The following is a 7,095-nucleotide window of genomic DNA, read 5'->3' as shown; positions in this document are numbered from 1 at the left end:
TTATCTAAAATCATTTTCTTAAGTCAAAATGATATAAAAAAAAAAAAAAGAAAAAAAAAATCAATGAGCATTAGCTTGATAGAACATGGTCAAGGACCTCGATCAACTAGACTTTGAAAGGTAGGTGGTGGAGGAACGAAAATGGAAATTCAATGATATTCTGAGCACTCAAGGGCAGTATCATGCATTCTCCAAGAATCTTTTCTATTAAAAAACTCCAGAGAACTCTCATTTGAATCGAAATACAAGAGTTGAGGTTGGAATGTGAATGAATACTTGATGATTGCATGAGCCTAAATTTCCAATTAATTTCAAATGATAAGTCATTCAAAAACGTTTAACCCAGTATGATGTTGTAATCAGAAAACGCTTGGCCCTGTATGACGTAAAGGATCGAGTGTATCCATCTAACCTCGTATGACGTTAAAGGTAGGGTTTATTCAACAGATGTCTAGCTCCGTATCACATAAAAGATCAGGTGTATCTATCTAACCCCGTATGAGGTAAAAGGTCGGGTGTGTCTATCTAGCACCGTATGACGTAAAGGGTCGGGTGTATCTGTCAATCGCTGCATGACGTTAAACAGCTTAGAGGGCTATTATTGTAGGAGCTCAAACTACTAACTAAAAATTCATTTTTAAAATATCTTTTCCTTTTTAAAAATGCTCACTATATGTCTTGTGTTTTAAAAAACGTTAATTTCTATGTTAAAATCGTAATCTATCCATGCACCGAGTTTTATTTCAAATCTCTCCTTATTTTCAAAATTTCTAAAATGTCTTTTAAAATGACAGAGCTTGGACACCTGTACATGATGCTATCACATTGCCGCCTCATCTCTCTCTTCAAAATTGACCAAGAAAATCTTTTCTCAAATAGGTAAAGCCTTTGAAATCCTAAGAAACCCTAAAGAAAATCATGAAAAATGCCAGGTATAAATATTTGAAATTGTGAAAACCCCTAAAGTTAAATGGCATGACCAAAAAATCTAATTGGAGTTCCAAACTTGCATAAATCACCAGAACATCTCATGCTTAAAACCCAATGATGAAAATGCCCTAGGTGGGTGAACAGGGAGCGCAATGTCTTGAAGGGATAGTTGGTGTGCTCATTGACCACAAAACGTTAAGACGAAATTTAAAATGTCTGTTGTAGCTAAAGTCTAGATACACCCACATAGATCCAAGTTTACTATTTAAGGTAGAGCTTTGATCCTACTACTGTGTGGTGTTGTTGGGCTCGAAAATTGTGGAGTGCTCACCTTAAGGATGCATAGGTGACCACCATCCTGACTCCTAGGAGCTAGGTTTGCTTCACGACTTTAATGCCACTTTTTAGGGTTTTCGAGACCTTGAGATGGTTTCTCGAATAAACCAACCTGTGTGTGCGAGAGGTTTGGAAAAGATCACTCTTTGTGAGTGGGTGGAAATTCATGTTAAGCACATAATAATAACTAAAAAAGTATTCTATCTAAATAAAATATTACTAACATATAGGTATGTATGGATGTATGTATATGTGTGCAAGTATATACACACACAAATACACATATATATATATATATATATATATATAAAAGGTTGCAACCTTAAAATGTAGAATCATATATGCACCTAAAAAATCTATCGAAAATGTTGTTTTAATGTTGAAAAAACCTTTTAATCGATCATCTCGACATTGAGATGTATGAATATGAAACAAAAAAGTTTTTGAGTTCTGAAAATAGTGCATCTTGCAACACGTTATCTAGACCGTCCATTTTCAAGATTTTCCATTTTCAAGATTTTCATACATTTATAGATCTACTTGATTTTAACCATTTTTGGAATTTATAATTTTCTAATTAGATATGAAAATAGATTTTACGATAATACTAAGAATTTTTTATAACAAAATTATAAGTTATGATAAAATTTTAAGGTGCGCCTTGATTGAATTGTTGAAGGTTGAATCCATATATATATATATAGAAAATGTTGAGATTAGCCCACTAAAGTGTTAGCCCAATGACCCAAATTAAATCTGGATCGATCTAACGGTCACGACCTCATTTTACAATATATTTTTTTTTACAAATCCATATAATATGAAATTTTAAACGTCCATTCTTATCATCAAGGCACATCTAATAAAAATATTAAATTCTTTTTGCATGAGATAAATTGATCAAAATACCTCTGAAAAGTTTTAGAGGCATTTTGATCGATTTACTTTTTGTAAATTATTTTTTGATATTTCTATTAAATTTTTCTATTGTAAAAATTATATGATTAAAATTTCAAGTCATTCGGATTTGTATAAAAAAAAATTAAAAATTAACAACCAAATGCAATCGTGATCATTGGATCGGCCTATATTCAATTTCGGCCTTTGGGCTAGTTGCCCACTACAGTGTTAGCCCGACCACTGTAGCTTTAGCTAGTGGGCTAACCTCAGATTTTGCCATATATATACATACATATATACATATGTATAAATGTACAATTATAAAATAAAAGAAAGCATAAAAGTATTTGAAAATGAACTGGAATAGGATCCTTGAGGGTAGGAGAAATCAGGGGGACAGAACTGAGCCAACAATGCGTAGATTTTTGCTAGAGTGGTCTGCCCCAGCGATGCAATATTCTTTGCCTGAAGCAGCTAGGGTTCAGGTAGTACTTGGGTCCTCCTAGTGAGTTCTGAGGCAGCCCAGAGTGTAGTTTCACGGTGGTTTCAGACTTGTCCAGAGATTTGACCCATTAATCAGATGAACCAAAGGAAGAACCCAAAGCAACACAGAGCCATATGCCCTTGCTTTACTCCTAGTGTAGAATTTACAAAAAGCAGTGGAAATAAATTAGCTAAGCAACAATAGAGATCCAAACAAACAGAGAAAACATCAAGAAACAATGAAGAAAAATCCTTTGAACAGGAGACATCCAGAGACCATGCAGCCTAGGGTTAGGCATTTTCCTTGAAACCAGAAGACCCCTAAAAATTTATCTTTCACAAATAAAACAATCCAAATAAGACACAATATAAAAGAATAGAAATGGAGTTAGAGGAGAGGGAATTACCAGCCAGCACAAGATCCACTATCTCGAACCAAGAATTAAGAGTGAGAAAGAGCAGAGAGAGGGAGAGATCTGTAAATCGCCACAATTATTTAGATACATATAGAGAGAGAAGGGTTCCTCTGCATCAATGCGACGGCATCGGATGCTGCAACTCCAACAGATGTGGTGCCCATGGCAGGGAAGAGAGAGAAAGAGAGACAATGTCAGAGAAACACTCACAAAAAGCTTTAAAGATGTCTCCTCTACACCTGTATAAGACAAGGATATCTCCTTTCTCTCTCTAGGAAAATGCCTCCCTTTTCTCTCTAGAAAAATACCTCCTTTCTCTCTCTACAAAATGCCTACCCTCCCTCTTTCTCCGTCTCCCTCCCAATGGTCTCCACGTCTCTCTCTCTCTAGAAAAAATGTCTCTCTCAAAAAGGACTTTTCTAAATCTGGTTTATCGCTTAAGGCGGGAGATAGAGGCGGGCAAATGAAATTTGAGGTTTCAATCTCACTTGGTGGATTCAACACAATCCAATGGCACACCATCTCATTATATTAAGATACAACCAATGGTTTAAAAAACGGATCGGTGATCGGGATCGAGCTTCCAAAAAATTGATCCGAATCGACGAATCGTCGATTCAGATCAGGAATCGGGTGAATCGGTCAGAATAAAGTTCAAAAAAAATTTGAAAAAATTATTAAAATTTATTATAAATATTGTTTTTTAGGAATTCAATAAAAAATGAAGGTACTCCATTAAGAATTTTCATGTTTTTGAATGAATATAGGAATATTGATATGTTCTTTCCCTGCATGAACTGCCATTCAACATTTAATTTACAGTATTTCGTGCTCATCCCTACACTGTTGCTGTTAGGACTCGATATGTGAATAATATGGCTGGGATAGGGTGGCCTCAAAATCATCATCTCTCTCTTTTTCTCTTTGAATAATATGGATTAAAAAAAAAATTAACAAATTTTCAAAAACATCGATCATGGATTAAAAAAAAAATCACAAATTTTCAAAAAATTCTATCATGGATTACAAAAAAAATTCGATCATGGATTAAAAAAAAAAAATCACAAATTTTCAAAAAATTCAATCATGGATTACATAAAATTCGATCATGGATTACATAAAATTCGATCATGGATTACAAAAAAAAAACAAACAAAAAAAAACAAAAAATTCAATCGTGGATTACAAAAAAAGAAAAAAACAGTTCGATCATGGATTACAAAAAATTTAATCATGGATTACAAAAAACTCTATCATGGGTTACAAAAAAAGCAAAAAACAAAAAATTCAATCATGGATTACAAAAAAAAAAACAAACATTTTGATCATGGATTACAAAAAAAAAAAAACATTTCGATAATGTATTACAAAACATTCGATCATGGATTACAAAAAATTCTATCATGGGTTACAAAAAACAAAAAAAAACAAAAAAATCGATCATGGATTACAAGAAAAGAAAACAAACATTTCGATCATGGATTACAAAAAATTCTATTATGGGTTACAAAAAACCAAAAAATTCGATCATGGATTACAAAAAAATAAAAACAATTCGATCATGGATTACAAAAAAATCGATCAAGTATTACAAAAAAATCTATCATGGATTACAAAACAAAAAAAAAAAATTCGTACGGCCTCGCCTATTCACTGTTCGGACTCGCCGATTCCGTACAGTGAATCGGCGATTCACTGTACAGAATCGTCCGGTTCTCTCTAGAACCGGACGATTTTCGATTTTTTAGGTGATCCGGTCCCCTTTTCACGATTTCCGAGTCGAACCGGGCGGCGTTTTTTAAAACACTGGATACAACGGTTGAGTCGTATCATTCTTCATTGACATTAATTTTATTTGCTTGACGTAGATTTTTTGGGACTTTCTGATCTTTCGTATTTTCTTGTCAATTTTATTGGGAAAATCTTGATTTGACAAGCCTTAAGAATATTTTCTTTCTAATTTGCATTGAAACATGCATATTTTCAGTGATTTGGTTTCCTAACTAGGGATGTTTAGGATTTATAAAATATTTAGGAAATATTCTAGGCTAGACTTTGGTCAAGATAGGGATTGTGGTTTAATGTATTATATGGTGTACTGAGATAGTGTGTTGCAGGGTCTCATAATTCATAAATAAAATTAAAATTAAAATTTGGATGAGGTGTCTACATGTTGACACGTATGGGTGGCCATAGGGCCTCCATCCCTCTATAACTAGGCTTTTTATGACCATGGAGATGAAGACACATAGAGTTCTCATAGTTCAAGAAAATCTTCCACTCTACGATCCTCAGTCTCACGATACCGCCACCAATCTTGGAAATTTTGGTGTTGATCTTTTTCCACATATTCCAACATTAGGTCCCACGATCGAAATCGATTATTTGGCTTCATGTGAGTTTGTAGGATCGAAATCGATTATTTGGCTTCATGTGAGTTTGTATTTTATTTATTTATTTTCATGCTCCATCGTATTTGAGAAAAAAAAAAGGATCGAACAATATCTCTTTTAAAATTCTTTTTTGTCTTTGTTCGATATCAATTCTCTATTTACTCTGTTGAAATTTATTATCTCTGACATTGTTGATTTCATGAGCCAATTTCATTCGGCTGACAATTTTTCTCTCTCTAGGAAGAGAACCCAGTTAGATCAGCTTGAATTTTTTGTCCCCTTTTATCAAAAAATTTTCGTTTCCCTCATTTATTTATTTTTCCTTTCACTCTTTACCTCGTTGTTTGTCTTATACTTAAGCAAATTTCAAGCCTTGAGGAAAAAAATAAAATTTGGGGAAAGAAACAATATTTTTTTTTGTTTCTTTTTTAAAATATTTTATTTTCCTATGTTTCTCTCTACTGTGATATTGATATGTTTCTCTCTCTACTGTGAGCCTCTTTTCTCTTGTTATTTGAGTCTTAATCAAACTTGACAGTATAAAGATAGAAATATCTATAACCCACGCTAGAATTCAAAGGGGGCCCCACAATTTTTAGGTAAATGTTCCCAAGCTCAACCCAAAAAGAGTAACAGGCACTGTTTTTTTTTTTTACCAAGCGCATCCCACCAACGTCTTCAAGCAGCCTTTACTTATTTATTTTTAGAGAGATGTTGCTGAAATTTGAGAGAGAGAGACAGAGGCATATAACTGTTGCCGATAATTATTATTATTATTTTTTGCTGTAATATATATATATATATATATATATATATATATTTATATATGTTTGGAATATAATTTAGAGATACTTCTACATATTCTATTTGCATAATAATTTATTACCTTGCATGATTATCCTATGCTTTGGTTTCTTTTGCATAATAATTATCATTCCATTCCATAATTATCTTATGCTTTGTTCTCTTTAAGTTAGAAAACATGATCTTGATTTTGTGAATTCATTTTTTTTGTAATTATGCAATGACATATTTTTGTTGAAAAATATCAAATATCATTGTAGACTCTCTCTCTTGTGCTAGAGACATATTCACGTATTTATGAAAATTATTCTTATGCAAGATTTGTCATAAAGTAGTTGTTGCCTTACTTTATTAATCTTTTGTGGCATCACAGCAGTGCGAACATAAATTGTTCGAGAAAAATTTTCTTTGAAGTTGCAGCTCATTGAGAGAGTCGACAAACTTATTGATTTAACTAGCAAAAAACCCTTTCTTAAACACAATTAAATTTTTTGAATTTTTTATGTATTATCTAAAAATTCAAAATGGCATCTAGGCTAGTCATGTTAGAACTATCCAAACATGAAAAACTCAATGAGACCAAATTTTCTATATGGAAAAAAAAAATTAAATATATTCTTTTCCAAAATAGGGTAGATTATGTCTTAGAAACAGAAGCACCAGTTTTAGAGCCTAATGCCAATGGTCATGTCAGAAGACGACTTGACAAATGGTTTGAAGATGACAAAGTAGCTAGGACTACTATGTTAAGATTTATGGAAGATGATTTAATTAGAGTCTTTGAGGACCACACCACAACTGAAAGTATGATGGGTGCCTTATCTGAAAGTATG

General features: G+C 32.8%; 1 long non-coding RNA gene across 1 annotated transcript; it reads right to left on the bottom strand.

Moving 5' to 3' along the window:
• Nucleotides 1-2,292: 2,292 nt before the first annotated feature.
• Nucleotides 2,293-3,547, bottom strand: LOC148780497 (uncharacterized). The gene is made up of 2 exons (XR_016041491.1): nt 3,057-3,547; nt 2,293-2,801 (listed from the first exon to the last, which is right to left on the bottom strand). It is a non-coding gene; the product is annotated as an uncharacterized LOC148780497 (long non-coding RNA).
• Between the last annotated feature and the right edge of the window lie 3,548 nt (nt 3,548-7,095).

The sequence above is a fragment of the Amborella trichopoda genome, chromosome 9 (assembly GCF_054954075.1).
Source record: "Amborella trichopoda isolate Santa Cruz 75 chromosome 9, AtrichopodaSantaCruz75HAP2 v2.0, whole genome shotgun sequence".
NCBI classification, from domain to species: Eukaryota; Viridiplantae; Streptophyta; class Magnoliopsida; order Amborellales; family Amborellaceae; genus Amborella; species Amborella trichopoda.
This window is presented reverse-complemented; position numbering and strand designations above follow the sequence as displayed.